At 39.2% G+C, this 25,079-nt stretch overlaps 1 pseudogene; it reads right to left on the bottom strand.

Moving 5' to 3' along the window:
* Window positions 1-12,969: 12,969 nt before the first annotated feature.
* On the bottom strand, window positions 12,970-19,237 carry LOC121241108 (annotated as a pseudogene).
* Between the last annotated feature and the right edge of the window lie 5,842 nt (window positions 19,238-25,079).

Here is a 25,079-nt window from a genome sequence, read left to right as displayed (position 1 = left end):
TAAGAGCTGGCCAAAAATAGTTTCATAAGCCAAACTAAAATCACCACTTTTCACCTAGGAAATGAAGTTTTGTCCCAGCAGTATGCCCTTTTTCTTTCAAGAAATTTTCTGCACTTAGTTTTGCCACCTCCACACGCCAATACCCTTGCCCTTTATGTAATGCCCCGTTCCTGGAGGTCCGAAGAGTTAACTCTTAATACCTAATATCAACTTAAATAACACAACTATAAAATCCAGAAAACCCCATAAAATATTAATTCATTTACTCAACCCAAAAATATATGTTCCTTTATAGGGATAACAAAGACGTTCTGAATAACATAAATTAAAAACTCTCCAAAGACTAAAAAATATCCTTAATTCATTAATAAAAAATATCGAAAGTAAATCAATTTACTAACTACGACTCTCGAATATGCACTTGTACCCTCAGACACTTATTCCACTACGATCATAACACCTTGCTAAAACTTCTTACTCTTGTTCTCCAGCTGAACTATCAGAATTATTTGAAAATATATGGAGATAAGGGGTGAGTTATCAACAACTCAGTAAGCAGAAAACATATATCAGTGTCTAAGCATGAGCATTTATAGAGATCAAAATGCAGAACAAAACATTTTCATTGTCAGAGTGTGGAAGCAGAACATGTTATCAAAACATCAGAGCGAAGATTTAGAAATAATTTCATTCAAAAATATCCTTTGGCATAGCATAAATGATCATCATCATCATCAGAACATCATATCAGAACAGAAGTCATGTATAACCCCTGTGGTAGGGTTGTGCATCTGCGGATAGCCAAGCAGAACATAAATCACTCTGTCACCAAGGTGTGCACTCAAAACTGAAACCACTACTATAACCCGTGGCAGGGCTGTATCCACTATTATAACCAGTGGTTGGGCCGTATCCACTATTATTACCTGTGGTTGAGCCGTATCCACTATTGTAACCCGTGGTTGAGCCGTATCCCCTATTGTTACCCATGGTTGGGCCGTATCCACTATTACAACCCATGGCAGGGCAGTAACTGAACAGAGCGGAAATAAAATCAAATTCAGAATCAGAGAATCATGCCAAAGGTTTTCAGAAATCACATCTTATCCAAACAGAGTATTGAACAAAATCATACCATCTTCATAATCAAAGCAGATCCAAATCATATTTACATAATTATGCACAAATTTTCATATTCGCTCTTTTTGCATAGGTCAAAAATAGAATGCCAAAAATAAGTTTATGTCTACACCAGTCATGACAAAAATGTTTTCTCTTTCATCAGAGTTCAATGAGTAATAAAGAATAAATAACTGAGGTTAATTTCACATTTCTTTTCAAAACATATGATGCATATTTTCACAAATCTACCTCAGTTCATTCTTATTTTATGAAAAGTTTAGTATAGGAACCCCGCTTACCTGGACTTCTTAGTTTTTTCAGAATTTTTCTAAAAAATGTCAAACAATAATTAATCGTCACCTATAAAATAATCACGTGATTATCATAAATTTTCAATTAATCATGTATTTCGATATTTAAGCTTAAGGTTCTAAAATAACCTATTGAATTCCTCAAAACTTAAAATTATAAATCATCACTTTCTAAAATCATCAATGTTGATTTAATAACTTTGACTAAAATATTTAAAAGTCTAACCTATTTATTATTGAAAACAAACTATAAAGTTTAATACTAGATAATATAATTATCCCAAAATATTTTAAAATAAACCATAACTATATTTTAAATAGACTAAATCATATCTAAAGTGTAAAAATAACATTACACCAATATTGTTTACTCTTAAAATAAATATTTACTTAATAACATGTTAAAATACTTAAGTGATTTTTTGTAATCATAATTAAATAAGAGTATACTAATACATAATAAAAATTTAAAAGCACATTAATACAACATGTAGTAAAGGGTACTAATGTAATTTCATTTAATTCTTTGAAAACAAAAATAGCCTAGGTAAAACAAATAAACTTTGCATGGCAGGGGCTTACTCATGGAGAAATCACGCGGCAGTGTGCGACGGCTGGACTGGGTAGGCAGTGGCAACGCGGCTGGAGAGCAGGCGAGCGGCAGAGATGCTGTGAACCTAGGCTAAGCACGAGAGAAAGAGAAAATGGAGAGTGAGAGAATGAGGGCCACGACATGCGGAAGGAAATAGAAACTTACCGTGAGACGAGAAGGAAGCGTGCGATGGAGGTTAACTGTGAGGGAAGGTGTGCGGCGAAGAAGGATGCTGTCTTGGCGGCGTTGTACTGCGAGAAAAAGTGACGAGTGAGAGAGAGAGATATGAGAGCACCGAGCAGGAGACGGAGAGCTCCTTAACGAGAGAGTTAAGTGCGGCGATGACCTGGGTGACTATCGATGGTGGCACGGCTAGGCGTGGCTGAGATGCTGGACTATGGGTTCCCTTTGAGCCGCGGAGGAGATGTCCGAAAGGGTTGGTAGTGCAAAACTACAGTGCTTGGAGGAGCAACCAATTGCTCTGTTTTTCAGACCCAAAACAAAGGAGTTTCGGTTCACTATGCAGGTGGTTGTTCTCGGCACTTTGGTGGTGGTGCAGTGGTGTACGGTGGAGGAGCTGGAGCTCCAGTGATGGTCAAGTGGAGGTGGCGCATGGCAAGGTGGAGCTACGATCCTTGGAGATGCAGTGCATGCACGGGTTGTGTCGATTTTGTATGGGGAGGCGGCTTGAGTTCTGGATGGTGTAGCGGCACTCTAGTATAGGTTAGAGATCACTTTCATCTTCCACGTACGAGTTCTATCTATATATGGGGACGGTTGCCGTGAAAATAGAATGGAAACTGCGTGAACTGAAGTTAACGTGTGAATACGTGGGTGATTGGAAACACAAAAAAAAAAAAAAAAAAAAATACAAAACCCTAAAGCTAAGAAGATGAGAAGCGTGTGTGCATGGGAGTCCTAGAGTCGTGTGCGGTGGGGGTTTAAAAAAATTTAACCAATAATATCATAATCTTTCAAAACAAAGATTTTAAACCATACTCGAACACTCAATTGGATTTTTCATACGCATAAGTCCAGAAAAAAATGGGGCTTGGCTGGGTCCAGGTGTTACACTTTAGCTCTTAAAATGTGCTTCAAAACTCTCCAATGAAAGGTTGGCCAATCCCCTTCCATGAGCATCAAAACAGATTGGTAAATGGATAGGTGAAGTAGCTCATGTTGACTGAAAACCCTTGCACATTCAAGCTTCCTTTTCATTTTCTACTCAAGATTAACCGATTGGCACTCAACCCCATCTCTTTACCCACCTAAGAAAGGCACTCAATGGTGTCATTATGCCCTTAAATCAGACCAAGAGGATGGGACAACAGAGGATAAAAAATTTGGACAAATTGTGAGGAACTAAAACCATCAGCCATGGCTTGCTTCTTTGGAAGTTTTTGTTTTTCTTTCCTAACAACAAGCGGCAAACATCCATGCACACCACATCACACCATGCATTACCAAAATACCCCCGGCCAATCGAAAAAGAGGCCAAAAACCGCCGGTCGACTGTGACGTCGTTGCCCTTCTTGAACCAGGATAGCTTGTATGGTTTCGAATGGCAATCTGTTTTGAGTTAGAGCTTTTGATTCTTCACCTAGTCTACTGTGTTTTACAATCTGAGCACATTGATAGGCCTCAGAAACAATCCACAAAGAGTGGAGGCTGAGGATGTCCTGTAAAGGTAGCCACAAGCCACCCAAATATCTTGCCACCATCTGCTCTTCAGTCTTTGAAATATCATTTGGGGCCACCAACTGATACAACTCCTCGGTGTAATCATCAATGGGTCTCGCCTTTTATTGCAATGTGTGAAGTCACTAAAACAAGGTTTAAGTATATCTAAAGGGCGAGAAGTGACCCTTCATCTTCGTCTTCATCTTCTCCCAATCGCCATTCTTGGCCTTGCCCTATTGCTCTCGAGATCCCTTCAACTACTCCCATTAGGCAGTGGCTCGACCCTTTAACTTGATGGCGACCAATTTCACCTTCATACGATTTCAGACATCTTTATTATGAAAGATTCGTTCCACCTTGTGCAACCAATCGGTGGAGCCCACAACCTACAAGAGTACCAGAAGATTATGGTAGATTATGTAAGGCCCTGCCTCTTCATCAAAGTGGCCCGGATCGGTGCGTAAAAATGGCCCAGCCATTTTCGTGTTTAGTGAGAATCCCGAACGACGTCGTTTTTGAGGTGAGTGTTTTCTTCTTCCACTTCCGTTTCTTTCCGCATTTTTCTGTTTCAGTTTCAGTTTCTCCCGCATCTCTCTCGCGCACGTCTCTCTTTTCCTTTCGGTTTCATCTTTATTTCTTGTTGTTGGCTTTAGTTTGAGTTTCCGAATCCCTTGCCCTAGACCTCCTCACGTGGATTTCTGTTGCTGCGTTGCCTCTGGTTTCCCGAGTGTCGCCGTCTGTTACACTCTGTTTTCTCTCCATTTTTGCATTTCGGTTTCCATCTGCAACACACGGGCATCATTTCGCATCCCCTCCATTTTCGACTGGTGGCGAGACAAATAGAGATCGTATTCAAGTCATAGATAATACGCTGCAGGAGTCAGGTAAGTGGGGTTCCTATGCTAGGTTTTATACAAGTTAATAAGACTGAGGCTGATTTTATGAAAAACTTGCATATTTTGTGTTATGTTGGGAACTTGTGAAAATAAAAATCAACCTCGGTCACTCATCTGCATTATTCATGAAATCTGTGTGAAAAAGGAAAAAAATATGTTTTGGCATGCATTGTGTAGACATGAGCTAAATTCTGTCATGTGGTTTCTGAAATCTGGAAAAAGAGCGATATTGAGGATATGAAAAGTTGTGCATTTTTTAAGAAAGATGTTCTGGCTTTTGTGTTCAGCGTGTGTAACTGTCTGATTCTGTTTTGGTACTCTGTATTATTTTGTTATAACATCTGAAAACCTTTGGCATGGTGTACTGGTTTTTGTATCTGACTCTGTCTCTGCTTTGCTCTGCTCTGCTCTGTTATGCTCTGCTCTGTTTGGGTTGGTACCAACTTCTCTGTCTCTGAGTGCACCCACTTTGGAAACAAAGTGGTTTTATTGTGGTCTTTCCTGTGTGCACACTCGGGGCTCCGAGAAGAATAAAGGAAAGATTTCACCTCTGTCTCTGCCTGGTTTGGCCACCGGGGTTAGCACAACCCTACCACGGGGGTGAAACATGGTCTCTGCTCTGTTTGATGCTCTGTTTTGATTTGACGATGATACTCAGTTTATGTTATGCCAAAGTACCATGGGTTTTACTTGTTTTAAAACCATCGCTCTGTCATTTTGAAAATATTTTGTTCTGCATACTCTCCTTGATAAATGCTCATGTTTGCACGCTAGCATATGATTTCTGTTTACTGAGTTATTGATAACTCACCCCTATCATTATAATATCTTTCAGATGATGTGGTGAGTCCAAATGAGGACCTGGATTAGAATGCTGTTTGTGTCTAAGCTGAGGAGATGTTGGTAGAAGAAGGACTTCTGGTGTTCTTAGTTTTAATATCTTTGAGTTTTATTTATGTCTTGAGTTTAGTAAGATTTATGGAATATTTAGTTGGTTTGTTATGACTATCGGGAGGTTATGGACCCATTTGATTTATTATTATTGCATTAAAGATTGTGTGGAGTTTGTAATGAGATTATTGAGAAGATTTGAGATTGATTTCATTTATGAAGTTTTTTGGAGTTTATTCTTTGGATGTGTTGGGAGATATGTTTATGAGTGACAAGTAGAAATTCTCCAAGCCACCCGGGTTTGGGGCATTACATTTTGTATCAGAGACAGGTTTGAATTCTGCATACTATAAACCTAGGAGGTTTAGATTTCTGTGGGTGCATAGGATTGAATATTGTTGAAGTGGGAAGTCTTAGAATTCATAGGCTTTGCAAATAACTATGAAGTGTGGTATTTCATAGGTCTATGAACTAAATTCATGTTGATTAAGGTTTAGTTTAGTGGCGGAGCCTTCTTAAATACTCAGATGGAGTAAGATGTTAAATTTTGGAGAGATTGACTATTACTACCGTTGTGCGTTCCTCTTTTGTCTCTGTTATAGATATTCTTATATTTTTGAATTCTAATATATATACGTTTTGTTTTTACAAATACCACTAATTTTCTATGTTCTTATAAATTCTATTTTCGAAGCGATTTTTAAAAATTCTAGTTATTTTGTCAGGATGCCACCTCGTCGTAGAGAACGAAGCATGTCGGATCTGAATGCGATCGAGAACGAAAGGGAAGCAAACCCGAGTGCTTCCGATGTATTACGAGCAGCTGCACATCAGTTAATTGATGACCTTGTGCAGAATCCCACGGGTCGCCAGCGTAATTTCAATGAAGGGGGTTGTACTGTTGAGCAATTCAATCGTATGCACCCTCCTTTATTTGATGGGAGAGGCGATCCAACTTTGGCGGAGGATTGGATTCAGGACATTGAGGAGATTTTGCGAGTCCTAACTTGTACTGAAGAACAAAAAGTGGCATACGCCACATTCAAGCTTACTGGGAAGCGAAGAGGTGGTGGATCTCTGAAAGATCTATCAGAGAAGCAGAGGGGACAGAGATAGTCAGTTGGTTGCATTTCAAGCAGATCTTTCTTGAGTGCTTCTTCCCTAGCTCTTTCCATGAGGACAAGGCTATGGAATTTGCCACCTTGGTTCAGGGAACAATGACGGTACATCAGTATGCTACTAGGTTTACTGAGTTATCCCGTTTTGCTACTTACTTGATTCCCGATGAGGAAAAGAAGGCACGCAAATTTGAGCAAGGACTGAATGAGAAACTGTACGTGCGTGTGGTGGGTTTCCAGATTCGGAACTTCTCAGAATTGGTGGATAAAGCAACAGTTTTTGAAAGAACCCTTCAAAGAAGCGCTGCAATGCATGAATAGAGAAAAAGGACTACTCCTACTGGGTACCAGTCTGGCATGGATCAGGGACCATGGAAAAAGAGGATTGAAGGTAGTAGTTCGGGAAAAAGGCTGGTTCAGAGTAATCAACAGCCCTACCAGTGTAGGACATGCAACCAAGTGCACTCCGGAGAGTGCAGAAAAGGGGCTGGATTGTGTTTTCGTTGTGGCAAAACAGGACACTACATCAGGGATTGCCCAATGCAAAATAGGAGCAACCAGACATTCATACCGCCACCTCAGAGGAATGAAGTATCGGCCCGGGGCAGCAATCAACGTCCTACTGCGCCTGCTCGAGTCTTTGCACTAACACCTGGAGAAGTTGAGGGTAGGAATGACGTGATCACTGGTATGACTCTTCGGTTTTACTTCAAGGATTTATAGTTTCTATTATTTTCTTTTCTTTGATTGATTCTGGTTAAGACTTTGAATATTTTTGGTTCATGGATGAGTTTGAATGTGATCACAGGTACTCTTTCTCTGTTTTCTAATAATGCTTTTGTGTTATTTGACTCGGGAGTGACACATTCTTTTGTTTCCATGGCGTACTCTAGATTTTGCACTTTAGATACTGAAAGGTTGAGGAACAAGTTAGTGGTTGCGACCCCAACAGGAAATTCTGTAGTCTGTAGTGAGATTTTACATGGATGCCCTCTTTCTATAGAGGGAAGACTGATGCCAGCAGATTTAATAGTTTTCCACATGGTTGGGTTTGATGTAATTTTGGGTATGGATTGGCTGGCTTCCTATCACGCCAGTATTGATTGTGCTAAAAAGGAAGTAATATTCAGACACCCTAATGAAGGTGAATTTCGGTTCACAGGGTCAAAAGTGAGGTTGACTCCACCCATCATTTCTGCCATTCAGGTTGGAAAACTGTTGCATGATGGTTGTCAGGGATTCCTAGCCTGTGTGGTAGAAGCGCCAAAGGGAGAAGTGATGTTGGAACAGATACCTGTTATGAGGGATTGTCCAGAGGTCTTCCCTGAAGATTTATCTGGACTTCCACCCGAGCGGGAGGTAGAGTTTGCTATTGAGTTAGTTCCAGGCACGGCACCCCTTTCGAAAGCACCTTATCGCATGGCGCCATCTGAATTAGCGGAACTCAAAGAGCAGTTGCAAGATTTGTTAGATAAGGGTTTCATCAGGCCCAGTGTTTCACCTTGGGGAGCTCCAATTCTTTTTGTGAAGAAGAAGGATGGATCGATGAGAATGTGTATCGATTATAGGGAACTTAATCGGGTGACCATAAAGAATAAGTACCCGCTACCCCGTATAGAGGATTTGTTTGATCAGCTTCAGGGTGCTCAAGTATTTTCGAAGATTGATCTTCGATCAGGTTACCACCAGTTGAAGATCAGAGCTGAAGACGTGGCTAAGACGGCGTTCAGAACCCGTTATGGCCATTATGAGTTTTTGGTCATGCCTTTTGGCCTGACTAACGCCCCAGCCGTATTTATGGACTTGATGAACAGGGTGTTCCATGAGTTTTTGGATAAGTTTGTGGTCGTCTTTATTGATGATATACTGATATACTCCAAAAGTGAGACCGAGCATGAAGAACATTTGAAGTTGGTACTTGGGACACTCAGAGACAAGCAGCTGTTTGCTAAGTTGAAGAAGTGTGAATTTTGGCTTGATTCAATCACGTTTTTGGGGCATGTAGTTTCAAAGGATGGTATTTCAGTGGACCCAGGAAAAGTGGAAGCCGTGGTTAATTGGTCGGCACCAAGGAATGTTCATGAGGTTAGAAGCTTTTTGGGATTGGCGGGGTATTACCGTCGATTCATTGATGGGTTTTCCAAGATAGCAGTCCCTCTCACTACACTCACCAGGAAAAATAATAGGTTTGAATGGACAGCAAAGTGTGAAGAAAGCTTCCAAGAGTTGAAACAGAGATTAGTGTCAGCCCCGGTGTTAACAGTTCCCACAGCTAGAGGCGGATTTGTTGTCTATAGCGATGCTTCTAGGCTTGGTTTGGGGTGTGTACTAATGCAACATGGGAAGGTTATAGCTTATGCCTCACGCCAACTGAAAGTGTATGAGCAGAATTATCCCACCCATGATCTGGAACTCGCGGCAATCATTTTTGCACTTAAGCTTTGGAGACATTACTTGTATGGAGAAAAGTGCGAAATTTTTACGGATCACAAGAGTTTGAAGTATTTCTTTACCCAAAAAGAATTAAACATGAGACAAAGGAGGTGGCTTGAGTTGATCAAGGATTATGATTGCACCATTAATTATCACCCAGGCAAAGCTAATGTTGTAGCCGACGCTCTAAGTAGGAAGTCAGTGGGACCGACAATTGCAGCTATTACCACTCAGCATAGGTTGCTGATGGATTTAGAAAGAGCCGATATTGAAGTCTTTTCTAGTGATACAAGTGCTGTCATGGCCAGTTTAGTGGTTCAACCTGCTTTGATAGATAGAATCAAAGATGCTCAGAAAGTGGACTCAGAGTTGGTGAAGCTAAGGGAAGAGATCGGAAACGGGGACACACCTGATTTTTGTATTTCCAAGGATGGAGTTTTGAGGTTTAGGAGTAGAGTATGCATACCTGCTGATGATGAACTAAAAAGGTTGATTCTTGAAGAGGCACACCGTTCTTTGTATACTGTTCACCCAGGGAGTACCAAGATGTATCGGGATTTGAGAGAGTCCTTTTGGTGGAATGGCATGAAAAGGGAACTTGCTAAATTCGTAGAACAATGCTTGACTTGCCAACAAGTGAAGGCGGAACATCAGAGACCTGCAGGATTATTACAGCCACTTCAGATTCCAGAGTGGAAATGGGAACATATCTCCATGGATTTTGTGACAGGTCTACCAAGGACCGTAAGCGGGCAAGATGCTATATGGGTGATCGTGGATCGCTTATCGAAGACCGCCCGTTTTGTGCCCATTAAAGTTTCTTATAAACTAGAGAAACTAGTTGAACTGTATGTGCGGGAGATAGTGAGGTTGCATGGAGTACCGGTATCCATTGTGTCGGATAGAGATCCTCGCTTTACCTCGAAGTTCTGGCGAAGCTTACAGGAGGCAATGGGTACTCAGCTAAGTTTCAGTACTGCTTTTCATCCTCAGACAGATGGACAGTCAGAAAGAACTATTCAGATTTTAGAAGACATGTTGAGGGCATGCTTGATGGATTTCAAGGGATCTTGGATGCAACATTTACCATTGGTTGAGTTTGCATATAATAATAGCTTCCAGGCTAGCATTGGGATGGCACCTTACGAGGTTTTGTATGGCAGGAGATGTAGGTCTCCATTGTATTGGGATGAAGTAGGTGAAAGGAAACTTCTAGGGCCAGAGATTATTCAGCAGACCACCGAAAAGATAGATATCATTTGGGCTAAAATGAAAGCAGCTCAAAGTCGACAGAAGAGCTATGCAGATAAACGCCGCCGTCAGTTAGAGTTTGCGATGGGAGATAAGGTTTTCTTGAGAATTTCACCAATGAAAGGAGTTATGAGATTCGGAAAGAAAGGTAAGTTGAGTGCTAGATACATTGGGCCGTTTGAGATTCTTGATCGGTTTGGACCAGTGGCGTACAGGGTGGCTCTACCACCGGCGTTCTCGGGAGTGCATAATGTGTTCCATGTGTCCATGTTGAGAAAGTATATCCATGAACCCACTCACATCATAGATCATGAACCCTTGCATATTCAAGAGGACATGACCTACACCGAGGAACCATTGCGGATTCTGGACAGGAAAGAGCAAGTGTTGCGGAATCGAACTATTTCTTTGGTTAAAGTATTGTGGAATAATCATGCTATCAATGAAGCATCTTGGGAATTCGAGGAAGAGATGCGAGTAAAGTATCCTCACTTGTTCGAAATAAATTATTATAGCTTGTAACGAATTCCGAGGACGGAATTCTTGTAAGGGGAGGAGGATGTAAGGCCCTGCCTCTTCATCAAAGTGGCCCGGATCGGTGCGTGAAAATGGCCCAGCCATTTTCGTGTTTAGTGAGAATCCCGAACGACGTCATTTTTGAGGTGAGTGTTTTCTTCTTCCACTTCCGTTTCTTTCTGCATTTTTCTGTTTCAGTTTCAGTTTCTCCCGCATCTCTCTCGCGCATGTCTCTCTTTTCCTTTCGGTTTCATCTTTATTTCTTGTTGTTGGCTTTAGTTTGAGTTTCCGAATCCCTTGCCCTAGACCTCCTCACGTGGATTTCTGTTGCTGCGTTGCCTCTGGTTTCCCGAGTGTCGCCGTCTGTTACACTCTGTTTTCTCTCCATTTTTTGCATTTCGGTTTCCATCTGCAACACACGGGCATCATTTCGCATCCCCTCCATTTTCAACTGGTGGTGAGACGGATAGAGATCGTATTCAAGTTATAGATAATACGCTGCAGGAGTCAGGTAAGTGGGGTTCCTATGCTAGGTTTTATACAAGTTAATAAGACTGAGGCTGATTTTATGAAAAACTTGCATATTTTGTGTTATGTTGGGAACTTGTGAAAATAAAGATCAACCTCGGTCACTTATCTGCATTATTCATGAAATCTGTGTGAAAAAGGAAAAAAATATGTTTTGGCATGCATTGTGTAGACATGAGCTAAATTCTGTCATGTGGTTTCTGAAATCTGGAAAAAGAGCGATATTGAGAATATGAAAAGTTGTGCATTTTTTTATAAAGATGTTCTAGCTTTTGTGTTCAGCGTGTGTAACTGTCTGATTCTGTTTTGGTACTCTGTATTATTTTGTTATAACATCTGAAAACCTTTGGCATGGTGTACTGGTTTTCGTATCTGACTCTGTCTCTGCTTTGCTCTGCTCTGCTCTGTTATGCTCTGCTCTGTTTGGGTTGGTACCAACTTCTCTGTCTCTAAGTGCACCCACTTTGGAAACAAAGTGGTTTTATGGTGGTCTTTCCTGTGTGCACACTCGGGGCTCCGAGAAGAATAAAAGAAAGATTTCACCTCTGTCTCTGCCTGGTTTGGCCACCGGGGTTAGCACAACCCTACCACGAGGGTGAAACATGGTCTCTGCTCTGTTTGATGCTCTGTTTTGATTTGACGATGATACTCAGTTTATGTTATGCCAAAGTACCATGGGTTTTACTTGTTTTAAAACCATCGCTCTGTCATTTTGAAAATATTTTGTTCTGCATACTCTCCTTGATAAATGCTCATGTTTGCACGCTAGCATATGATTTCTGCTTACTGAGTTATTGATAACTCACCCCCTATCATTATAATATTTTTCAAATGATGTGGTGAGTCCAAATGAGGACCTGGATTAGAATGCTGTTTGTGTCTAAGCTGAGGAGATGTTGGTAGAAGAAGGACTTTTGGTGTTCTTAGTTTTAATATCTTTGAGTTTTATTTATGTCTTGAGTTTAGTAAGATTTATGGAATATTTAGTTGGTTTGTTATGACTATCAGGAGGTTATGGACCCCTTTGATTTATTATTATTGCATTAAAGATTGTGTGGAGTTTGTAATGAGATTATTGAGAAGATTTGAGATTGATTTCATTTATGAAGTTTTTTGGAGTTTATTCTTTGGATGTGTTGGGAGATATGTTTATGAGTGACAAGTAGAAATTCTCCAAGCCACCCGGGTTTGGGGCGTTACAGATTAACTATGAAGCCTCGATCTCCTCCTCACTCATCCCTACCACGATACTCTCGAAACAAAGCATGATTGTGATATAGGTTCTCGAAATTGGAGTCAAAGTCATGATTATACATATGACCCTCCAGGTTTTGCACCTCTAAACGTTGGGTTAATTCTGCTATCTGCCTCTTCTGCTATCTGCCTTTGGAAATCTGCAATCATTGCTTCCTATACGTTACAATTGTGGTGAGGGCCTTCCTCTTTAGGAACCGGCCCACGCCAGCCATGACCTCTACCACTAGCCATGAAATGATGATAAATCACATCAGGAAAATGCTAAAAGCTCTTATGCTAACTAACGCCAGACAAAATAGGGATTATTCTAGCAACTAGCTAAGCAACGTAAACTAGGGATTGAGATTGAGAACGATGCAAACAGAGAGAAAACATTGAGATAAACTCGTAGATTAGGGTTTACTGATAAAAGTCCAAAAGTCCCTTTTTGAAGCCCACAAGCTGGGCTTAAATAGCTAAAGAAATCTGGACGATCACCCAAATAAGGAAAAAAATTAGAATGCGTCATACACGCAATTCCAATACTAGTAACCAAAGTTATGACTAAAATATTGAAGTGTACATAATATCGCCCCAAATCCCAAGATCTTCACCTTTTCTTGCCATATCTGCTCTGTTATGCCTTTTCAAGGTCGTCTAGTGCCATCAACGTCGAATCTGTTAGCTTACTAATATCAAATCCATATCCTCTTGCCTTAACATGCTTGCGGTATTCTGCAAGAGCCCACAATGGGAAGATGTTTCTGTATGTTGCATAGTGTAGCATACAGTTACTCTTGAAACATCCAGTGATTTCCTGCATAAAAGGGTAATAAATGGTAGGAAAGCTTAGAACTTGGGATCCAAGGATAATCTATATTTAATTATCTTTTTTCAATCCAGTGATTGCCTTCCTCCCTTTTCCTTTCTGAACTATAATTCAAAGTTTTACACAGTTGTGTAACCTAGTTGTGCATGCGGAATGTAAAGTTTATCTTGCTAAACTATGTTTTGTAGTGCAAAAAGGAATTCCATTTTCATGTATATTATCATTTTTATTTAAAAGTATTTTTTACTTCTTCCTTTTCTTATTTGAACCTATGTGTTCAGGAAAAACAAAAAGGAAAAGGATTATTTGAAGCAATACCAAAGAGAGATACCTGTTGAGGAAAATCGCCATCTTCCATTTGAGAATTGATTATCAGCTTTGCTGCGCGGTGAAGGGGTGTTGGGTCTCTCTCAGCCTAATGCAAACATAAATTTAAGATCACAGTATGTCAGAAAGTCATGTGTAACATCATATGAGAGGTATAACGCTAAATTTGTTAACCATAAACTAACCTGTCCAGCATGAATAAGACCCATCATGGCCCATGCAGTATGTACCAAATTTGATCGGTTTCCTTCTAGGGGAACATATTCCTACGAAATCAAGAACAGGAGTTTATCTTTTAGTATTGTTCAAATAAATCTATCCAGCATGGGAATTTTAAAAAGATTAGATCAAGAAGTGTTGAAAATTTTACCTTGTGTGGGCATGATAGATAGCTCTCTCCCCAACCGCCATCATCTCTCTGTGCTTTGAGTAGAAAATCAACGCCTTTGCGCATAGCTGGACAGTAGTTAAAAGTCTTGCCTGCCGCAGCCAACCCTCCAAGTGCAAACCATGAACCATATGTAAAGCAAACTCCCCAATCTCCATACCTAGGAAATGCTTAAAATCATGTCATTGATCTCTCTAAAAGATGTACATAAGAACAGATAAACGTTTGAAACATATCTAATGAACCAGTCTTAGGAGCATACCAAGAACCATCGGGCATTTGTATGTCTTCAAGGAACCGAGCAGCATTTTTAATGGAATTAAAAATCTCTTTCTTCCTGTGTTCAGGGTACAACTTCGTAAACAAAACTAAAGCCTGGATTGCTGCGGAAGTGCACTCAACATGCACATGTTCAATGACAATGTCGGCCATGAATTCTGTGGGATTAAGCAGCTGAGGAAAAAGCAGAAATTAATAAGTTCTAGATAAGTTCTGATGTTTTTCGAGAGGAATATTTCCAGGTATATTTTGAGATACTTACTTCCAACCACTCTTGGGCTCCAGCTGGCTCCCAAGCAGGTAAACCCCCATTTTTACTCTGCATTTAATAGAATAGAGCTATTGATAAGAACACAGCGAAATACCTGAGAAAAATGCTTTAAATAAGTTGATGTTAATCCTCACCTGCAGAGAGAGTATAACATTTACTGCATCATATAATCGCTCAGGTTCCATTTTCTCCCCAACAATTTCTGGTGGCATCATTGAGAAAAGAAGGCAGCACTGTGATGCAGAAGAGAATTTCATGAGGAACAGACTAAATGCAACACTCGACTTTATATGAACATTTGAACAAAGTTAGTCAGTTACCTTCAAACCTTCGGAAGTGCAATCAGAAACTTGCCATCCATGATCTTGATCAGAGAAAGTCCATGATCCTTTAGAAATGTGGCGAAACATGCCTTTGAAGTCTCCAGAAGGATTGTCTTTGACCTTTACAATTTTAAGTGGAAATGTAATAATTAGTATTTATTCTTTTTAAAAGAAAATTGTATATTTGACTATTATGGTGGAGATATGCTTTCAGAATAGAAGGTAAAACCTGAGATTTCTTTATGAAGTCATGCCCTCTGGCAAGTGTTGGTCCAATTTCATCAGTAAGATTACTTGCAAGCAGAGCTTGAATGGCAAAACTAGTATCCCACGCTTGACTACCAAAACTCTGCATACAAACAGCAGATATCAAAATCAGCAATGCATATATTTATACAACTAACTCTGGAAAGAGATTTAGTTAAGGAAATTTGCAGTAACCTGCATCTTGATTCCATCTTCAGCAACCCATATGTAATCTGGGATCCTGGCAAGATGCTTCTTGAAATAATCCCCATTTGGATCTTCAGCCCAACAAGCAAGCATACATAAAACCTGTTGAGTGTAAATTGCATCAGGAGTACTGTCATATGTATAGCCTAAATAGATAGATGCTCTCCATTGTTTGTTCTTGATTGTATAATCACATTACCTTCTGCACACATCCAATGGTAATGTATCGACTGTTCTCATCTTCATAATGAATGTGCTTCATTGTTACTTGAAGAGCCCTGTCTCTAACCAGCTTGTTAAGTGGCCAACGAGTGAGAAGGGGCTCAGTGAACAGGTATAGACTATCCCAAAGCAGATCTTGTACCCAAGGATGGGGATAGTAGATATCCTCCTGTAATAATATATTTTTGAATAAAGAATGTGTTCGTAAGTATTTTCAAAAGTATCTCATAAAACTTTCGAAACAAGAGCTCAGCTCCTCTTGAGTAGGCTTGTTCATTTGGGTTAAGTTTTTTTCTGGCCGGTCTGAACCCGGATTTCGACTAAAAATAAATTCGAGCCAGTACTCAATTTTATTTATTTATTTTTTTTTCGGTTGGAATGTTTTGATTTAAAAAATTAAATAAATAGAGTTTGAATGCTGCATAAACATTTTTTTCATGAAAAAATATTTATAGCATGTAGACTTTGATTTAAAAAAAAAAATAGAAAGAAAAAAACCGGATGCAACCTGGAACCCGAGCAAACTCGATTTCAATCTGGATTCTAGCCTGGGTTTGACTCAGGTTAACCCAGTCTGAGTTCCGACCCGGTTTTGAAACCCGAGTTTCCAAGCTGGAACTGGATGAATAGTATTACTTTTGTGGTATGTCATCTAATTTTTATGTTGAATGACCATAAATTTAATCATTTAAGTTTAAAATAATTTGAAAAGTCACGTGAATAAATGTTGTGCAATATGGAATTTTAAAGACCCGAGAAACTTCTACTTCTTTTCGCACATTCGATAGTCGATTGACTAGTTCTTAGCAATGACCAAGTATTAATCGTGAGGAGCAATGAAGGTACAGTAATTATTATGTAATCTTGGAGTATGGACACGTGGTACTGTCAACCTATCACAAAATGACATGTCATTAAAAGTAGTACTTATATAAGCAGTTTTAATTGGCATGTCATCCTTTGAATGGAAGAGAGTAACACATCATCCATAATCCCAGTGTAACGTCTTAATGGAAGGTTCAAACTACATAATTTATATTTCAAAAAGATTAGTCAATGATATAATCTTATAAAGAATAAGAATTTTTCATTTCCAAATAATGTGAGATCTGATACATCACCAACCCTTATCCATATCACATAGAGTATCACACCTGGAGTACTTAATAATTTTCCATAAAGGTAAAACACCTTCGCACATAGATGACGCACACTCCTCCAGTTAATCTCATTGTAAGGCTCATTGTAAAGCTCCTCCCTCAATTGAAGAATGAGAGGTGTGGTTGGCCCTACGAACCGTATCCCATATAGATATGACATGGGCATGTACACCATTCGGCAGTAGCACCACATTTTTGCTGCATTTAGGAGTAAAACAGAAATGTTAATGGATAAGGCAAGTTTTATATATTGTGAAGAGAAGAAAATAAAACATCTTCTGTAGCAACAGATGCTTCAGAAAGAAATGAAGTTTGAGGATGTTTAATGAAGCAGTAACCAGACATCATGTACAAACCTGGGTGCATCGGAAGAAATGAAGGAAGGATCCAAAACTCCGGCGGCATTGGGTTGCTTCCGATCCACTCGAACACACCAAGTATCTACATACATGGAATGATAATGAAAATAAGCAACATGTGTACTGGACCTGTGGTCGATATATATCTAAAGGGGGAGATGCATACCGAAAGCCATGTCTTTCCCCAAGAAGGAATGTGAGTAACACCACCATGATCAAGGATCCACTTTCGGGCTCTTGCACAAGCATTGTCCTGACCACCCTCGGGTCCTTCCCCGAGTATACGCATACAAATGTAGCTGAGGGTGGTGCAAAACATGGTACTGTTGCCTTCTATGTGGAGTCCCCATCCACCATCTTCATTCTACATTATACATATATTTGCATCAGACTTAATTTGAATTTCGAAACAGAAAAGAAGGTACAAAATAGGTAGAGAAAAAAAAGAAACTTCTGTAGAAACAGCTAATCCTAATATGTAAAGCTTCATAGAATATGTATATATATACCTGATGACAGTATATGTATCGAAGGATTTCCTTCTGATGCTCAGCACGGAACACTGTATTAAGATGCCCTGTAATGTACATACACATTACCTGCAGTTTTTTGGATTGAAAACAACACAACATTAGCAGATATGCCTAATACCATTTTCCAGTGGTACGTATTAGACAATATCATATCAGTAAAATATTGTTTGTACACTCACATAATTTGTAAAAAAGTACTGCCTAGATACAAGCCTATGCCTATTTTTATGATATTTTTTATAATAGATTTTTACTTTTTTACAAAATGAATGTGCGCCCCGTAAATCTATACAAATCATTTTCAACCTCTAAACAGATAAGAGTGTCTGCTTCATAAAGTGATGATCACAGTGATAAATAAATAAAAAAGAGTCATGACAATGGAGATGAGTGTCTGACTCACCAAGGGGGAAGAAAAAACAATGGGCCGGCATTTTCAGCAGGCCAATGGCCATCACTGGCCTGCAACGCCGAGTAGAAATGGACAGCCCTCCTCAATGCGGTTGTGGCCTTTTCATATGTGATTTCCTCTCCATCCTCTACCTTTTCTTGGGGATTGTTTGTTGGAAGTTTCTCTCTCTGAGAAACTGCAGTCGTTTTCACAAAGAAAAAGGACTATGTCACACTTTGTGCCCACAATTCAAGTCAGACAAATATCATCAACTACTAAAACAAACAAATAGACCTTCACGATTTCCTTATAAACCAAATGGCCAAAACAACATCTGCAAATGATGCCATGATCACTTCATGGCCCACCCAAGTCAAGTCGCTCAAATCACGTTTCTGCTTTTTTCATTTGAGGTTTCTAATCACCCCTAAAGTGGTCTCCTCCATCATGATCGCTATCTTTAACGCTATATGAACTTTTAGAGTGTGAAAGATGAAGATGAAGAATATTAGTGTACGTACCTGCATTCGCCAGAGAAGATCGCCGCTAGGCTTGACCTGATATCGATTCTTGTAGAAATTTTGGCGAGCCTCTTCGACCTCATCTCGCTCTTCCTGGGTACCAACCTCTGGATCAAACTCCCATATCTGCCTTCCCACAAAGTTGTTTGTGCTGTAGATGTATGGGTCATTCCCACCTCCTGCTATCTTCAGCCTCCACATTCTTCCTCCTGATAATTATCACTTAGATCAAACTGCTAGCACGCAGCCTAAATTGTTATACGTACTCTGAAAGAATGGCTCGGGTGTGTCTATATACGTAGTTAGTTTTAACCACCATTAGAGCAACAATATCAAGATATTAGAGAGAGAGAGAGAGAGAGAGAGAGAGAGAGAGATGGGGTTACCTGTGAACAAGTTGCCGGAAATTAACAAGGTATAAGGAAGAGGAAGGAAAAGAAGAAAAATTAACAAGGTACGAAGAGGAAGGAAACGAAGAGCTGGCCTGAAAGGTTAGGCAAAAGGAATTGAACAAAACAAGCAAGAGAATGCAAAGGCCTTGAAGTTGCAGAAGAAGGCCGAGTACTTGTTTTGTGATGCGACTAATAGGGTGCACTCTCTCTATATATAGAAGAAGCTCTTACCAAACTTACTAGGAAAAGTCTTTGCAAGTTTAGTTTGCGAATCAAACTCACTACTAATGCTGGCATGTAAGATATCTATTTAATAAAATAGTATGAATTAAAAATAGAAATTATTTTTGTGAAATAAAGAACTTTCTTCTTCTCTTAAAATTTTTATTTTTTATTTTTTTTTAATAAAAAAAGTCATGCCAGCTTAATACGTTTGGTGCGTTAAAACGCTAGCTTGTAACCTGCAAAACTCAATTTACATCCTTTTGTAAGTGCAATATTCAGGCGCACCGAAAACTCAATTGGCACACGATCACGTTTTTGGGGTGGACAAAAATATTTCAAACCATAATTACCTGCTTTTGATTAACTCTTCATTAAACTTCACTTTCTATCAAAATATCTCGAAGCATAACTTTTGGCAATCATATTTTAAAATTAAAGATATTAATAAATTATGATATTTTTATAAATTATTTTATAAAAACATTTCGTATTTAAAATATAATTATAAAAAGAATTTTCCGATTGAGCTATCTGAAGTTTATTGTCCTGATGGTCCCCTGGACGTGGCACTACTACGTGTTGACATTTGATTTATTATAAAATTAAAATTTAAAAATATATTCAATATATTAACATACTCTCGTTTATGACATTTAAGAGTGTAGTCACTACAACAGAATGTGTATTTTGTGACAGAAAAAACTGTCACAAAAAAATGGCAAACCGTCACTAAAAATTTTTGGTGACGGTTTGAAACCGTCACCATGACCGTCACCTAAAGTGCGTCACAGAAAATATTTGGTGACGGTTTACTGTACAACCGTCACAAAAAATATTTTTAGTGACGGTTGGAAGTGTTCCATTCGGTACAACGTTCGAACGTTCATTTTTTGGTGACGGTTATGAACTATCACAGAAAATCACGTTCGGACGTAAAATCAAACGTTCGGACGTTATACCCGACCGATTGGCGTTCGAATGAGAGAAATTGACGTTCGTTGGATATCGTGTTCGAACGTATAAAATGTACGTTCGAATGTTAATGCGTCCGAACGTTAATTACATTAAACGTTCGAATATTTGTTCGAACGTAAACGTAAATGTTCAAACGTAGCGCGTTTAATGTTCGGACGTATACTCGAATGTAAACGAAGGAGCGTTCGAATGCAAGTTTTCTGTTCGAACGTTAGTCGCTTTATCGTTCGAACGGTTTGTTCGTTTTAGCGTGAGTACGTTCGAACGTATAGTTTAACGTTCGTACGATTCAATTGTATTTATGTTCGAACGTTTGTTACAGTGTGAACCAACGTTCGAACGATTTTTATTTACATTCGAACGTACAGATCAGAAATACTAATTTCATAAAATTTAAAAACATAATACCAATAGTATCATATTACATACCCAATTAAGAAGTAACAATGTCTTATAAAAATACAAAATTAGATATTAAAACTAGTCAGAAATATTGATAAAAGTTATTTCTTCTTTTTCCCTCGCCCACGGGGATTCTGTTGCAACGACATAACACGTTCCATTTGCACCATCATCTCCCGTTGCACTTGCTCTTGCACTTCATTGCGTATTCTTTCCTCCTGGTCTCTCTGTTGGTCCTGCAAACGCGTCTCTAAATGAGACTGTCGTTCTAAGAGAGACTCTAACTCTTGTTGTCTGGACCTCATATACTCATTCTCACGCCGTGCAGCTTCTAAATCTGCCGTAAGATTATTAATTTGTGAAGCCGATGAGGTTGAGGAGGATGAACATTTATGCTTGATAGATCGTCACAAACCTCTTGCCATACTAGACTACGGCCCGAGCACTTGCGTGAATATGTCTATGTCACTAGGAGATGATTCCTCAGAAGCCGACTGCATCTCCAACATTTTGCTCTGCAATTTAAAAGGTAATGATCGTAAATAATTAGTAACGTATTAAAAGAAATAGAAATAAGAAATAAACTATTAAAATATTATATAAATAATTATTTAACAAAATTAACACTGCTTACATAATTATCTGCAGCGACAGGATCCATCCACTCACTATGCTCCTTAGTGTGAGCAGCAGCATAGACATGAATGAGGGAAAAGTTTTCAGGATCATCACGTTTCTAACAAAGCGAGAATATTAGCAATTTTAAAAAGATAATATTAGTACTTATCAGAAATAATATCAGGAAAATAAATGAATTCTATAATTTTTTAATTACCATTTTTTCAGCAAGACGATGGAATGACCTTGAACCGGCACGATGGTGGACAGTCATAACGGATCTATTCTGTGCATTTGTAGAACTCAAGTGCTACAAAATATATTAAAAATGTTAATTGTAATATGTATACATATAATATATAAAACGAATATGAATGTAAATAATTAAAAGAGATAAATGTAAAATATCTGATAATCTGGAGATGCGAAAAGATCACAATACTTTCTCCAATCATCTAACTTCATCTGCTGAAAAGGAGACTGCGCAGCCTCTTCCAACGTCTCAAACTTCTTGAAGTGGTCATGACATCGTCCTTTGTGACGTCGGAATAGTGTAGCCATCAACTCATTCACGGTTCTCAAATCCTCGCTACGGCCAAAGTCGAGGTCGAATTCATCCTAATAAGGGAATCAGGTAAAAAATATAATATATTAATCTAGGTGAAAAAAATGTACTGAAAAGTAAACTCACCAGCACACGACTTCGAATGTGCTCCTTAATCTCATTCGGAACATCTCGCCATGAGCGCACATAAAATGGAGCATAAGCTCGAACTAATGTGCCAATATAGGAGGAAAGCGCTGCTGCACTATCATCCACTCCTCTAGTGGAATTATCAGGAATTGTGATCTTCAGTTTACCATGCCTTCTATTTTTTTCAAGAGAGATTCCACGTGTATAGCCACGACCGCGACGTGCAGATGCATCAACTACATGATAATAGATATACTATAATTATAATTATATAGTTATTGAGAAAAAAGTATTAACTATATATATAATTATCAACGACAATATTTCCTTACTGGTAGGTGTCGACTGGCTGTTGTTCTCTTCTGTGTTAGCTTGATCTTCAGGAACGGATTCCTCGAGTGGGAAGTCCTCAATGGGTTCAGGACTTGGACTTGGCGGAGGCACATTTCTTCGTTGTCGTTTTGGCGGCATTCTTGAAAATAATTAATTATATCAAAGAAAATTAATTAGAAGAAATTATGAAAATTCAAGATATTTTATAGTCACCTATATGAATAAAATATTTAGTACTTTTATTCTTCAGATGAATTTTCCATGCTTGTTTCAGAATCTCCATCAATAACATCTTCATCATCATCATGCACCTCTTCTTCATCATCTTTATCCACCTCCTGCCCGGATTCTGATTCGTCTTCATCTTCTAACTCGTCTTCTTCTTCTTCCTCCTCATTGACTTGAATTGAATGATCATTTAATACAGACGGGTCGAGATGTACGGGTGGGACATCATCTCTACACAAGGGGAGCAACTCGAGTGCACCGAGGTCAACAAACAAGTTAATACCCTCTCCATCTTCCTGGTATGCCTCAACAATCGGAGTGTCATCTTCATCTCCACTATTCTCGTAATCTGCACCCGTTCCTGCTTCATATATATTTCGAGGAACAAATTTTTGTACGACTCGCCAAGTTATCTCCCCACTATCTTCATCAGCACTTTTCATTGGATCAATCAAGTAATAGACTTGGGTAGCTTGACAAGCCAATACGAATTGATCATCTTCGTACCATTTAGATGCAGTATTGACACTCGTAAAGTGATTATCCCTATGTATCGAAACCCGACCACCGCCTAGATCCCACCAATCACATTTAAAGACATATGTTACAGACCCACCCAGATATTTCAATCCGATAATATCACGTATGACACCATAATAGTCAATATCATCTGTTCCATGACTCCCATCGACCAACACACCACAATTTTGAGTCTTTCTATTACGTTCACGGTCCAAAGTATGGAATCTATAACCTCGGACCGTGCATGCAGTATATCGAAGTGCTCTATTTGAGGGACCACGGGCCAATGCATACAATTCAGAAGAAATTGATCCGGGATCACGAGCACGTTGTTCCAAAATCTATAAATTGAAATAGATTATATTGATTATTTCATTATCCAGAGTTAAAAATTTCACAATATAACATATATATAATTTTAGTTCATACACGTTCTTCAAACCATCCGGGAAATTCTTCCTCGTGTCTTGCCTCTATATTTTCTACGCCTTCCTTCCTAAGTTTGTCCATGTGGTCACTGTTATAACATGTTGCAAAAGAAGTATATTTTGAGCACAACAATTCTAATTAATTAAAAGAAAACTATAATTATTCAAAGAAATGAAATGACATACCTAAGATAATCATCAATCTTTCGGCAGTTATTTAGCACATACCACCGAACTTTACCCAACTCTCCATCAATTAAATCGTAACCTGTTTGTGCACCCAAGGGTCGTACATTCTGGGAAAACACTGATAGCTCACGAGGAGGCGGAGTAGCAAGATCAGCATTTCGCTCTTGACGATTAAATCGTGTCTCAACACCACGAAGATATAGAGAGCAAAATGTTAACCATTCATCGTGTATATAGGCCTCTGCTATTGAACCCTCAGCTTTGGCTTTATTCCCAACAGTGCGCTTCAATCGACCCAAATATCTTTCAACTGGATACATCTAACGGAACTACACCGGTCCACCCAGAAGTACCTCTCGCGGTAAATGTATTGCTAAATGGACCATGACATCAAAAAATGATGGTGGAAAGATCTGCTCGAATTTACATAGTATAGTAGCAATGTCTTCTTCCAATTTCGACAACACATCTCGATTTACTACCCGAGCGCACAAATCCTTGAAAAACATACATAGTTCAGATATGGCCACACGTACATTAGATGTAAGCTTCCCACGAATTCCCACAGGTAATAACTTCTGCTAAAATACGTGACAATCATGACTTTTCAATCCATTGATTTTCCAATCATCAGGACTCACGCATCTACCAATATTTGAAGCATAACCATCTGGCAACTTCACACCTTGCAACCATTTGCAGAAATCCATCCTCTCCTCCCTCGTCATCGTAAAACATGCATGCGGCATGACCACTCTGTTGCCTTCCACCCGTAAATGCAGATTATGTTTAATTCTCATTCTCTCAAGATCTTTCCTCGTCTTGATCGTGTCTTTCGTCTTTTTGTTAATACTCATCAATGTACCCAGTATATTATCACAAATATTCTTCTCTATATGCATTACATCCAAACTATGTCGCAACTTGCATGACGACCAATACGGCAAGTCAAAAAAAATACTACGCTTTGTCCAATTCAATTCTGGTACGGCTCGTTTTCTCTTGTTCTTTCCCCGACCTTTGCCAAAATTGTTTGCTCTAACATGTTCCAGTTGTTCCACTATCTCTTCTCCAGATAACTATTTTGGTGCAATCTTATCTTCTACTCTCCCATCAAACTTGGCACATTCTCTTCTCCATGCATGATTTGCTGGTAAATAACGTCGATGACCCATGAAACACAACTTCTGAGAAAATTTTAGCCACTCACTAGCAGTTTCTTTATTACACGTCGGACACGCTAACTTCCCTTTCGTACTCCAGCCGGAAAGATTCCCATACGCCGGAAAATCATTTATGGTCCACATTACCGCAGCATGCATCTGAAAAGATGTCGACTTAGATGCATCATAAGTTCTAGCCCCTGTTTCCCATAACTCTTTCAGCTCGTCAATCAACGGCTGCATGAATACGTCAATATCATTCCCAGGTGATCTAGGGCCA

The sequence above is a fragment of the Juglans microcarpa x Juglans regia genome, chromosome 1D (assembly GCF_004785595.1).
Source record: "Juglans microcarpa x Juglans regia isolate MS1-56 chromosome 1D, Jm3101_v1.0, whole genome shotgun sequence".
NCBI lineage: Eukaryota > Viridiplantae > Streptophyta > Magnoliopsida > Fagales > Juglandaceae > Juglans > Juglans microcarpa x Juglans regia.
This window is presented reverse-complemented; position numbering and strand designations above follow the sequence as displayed.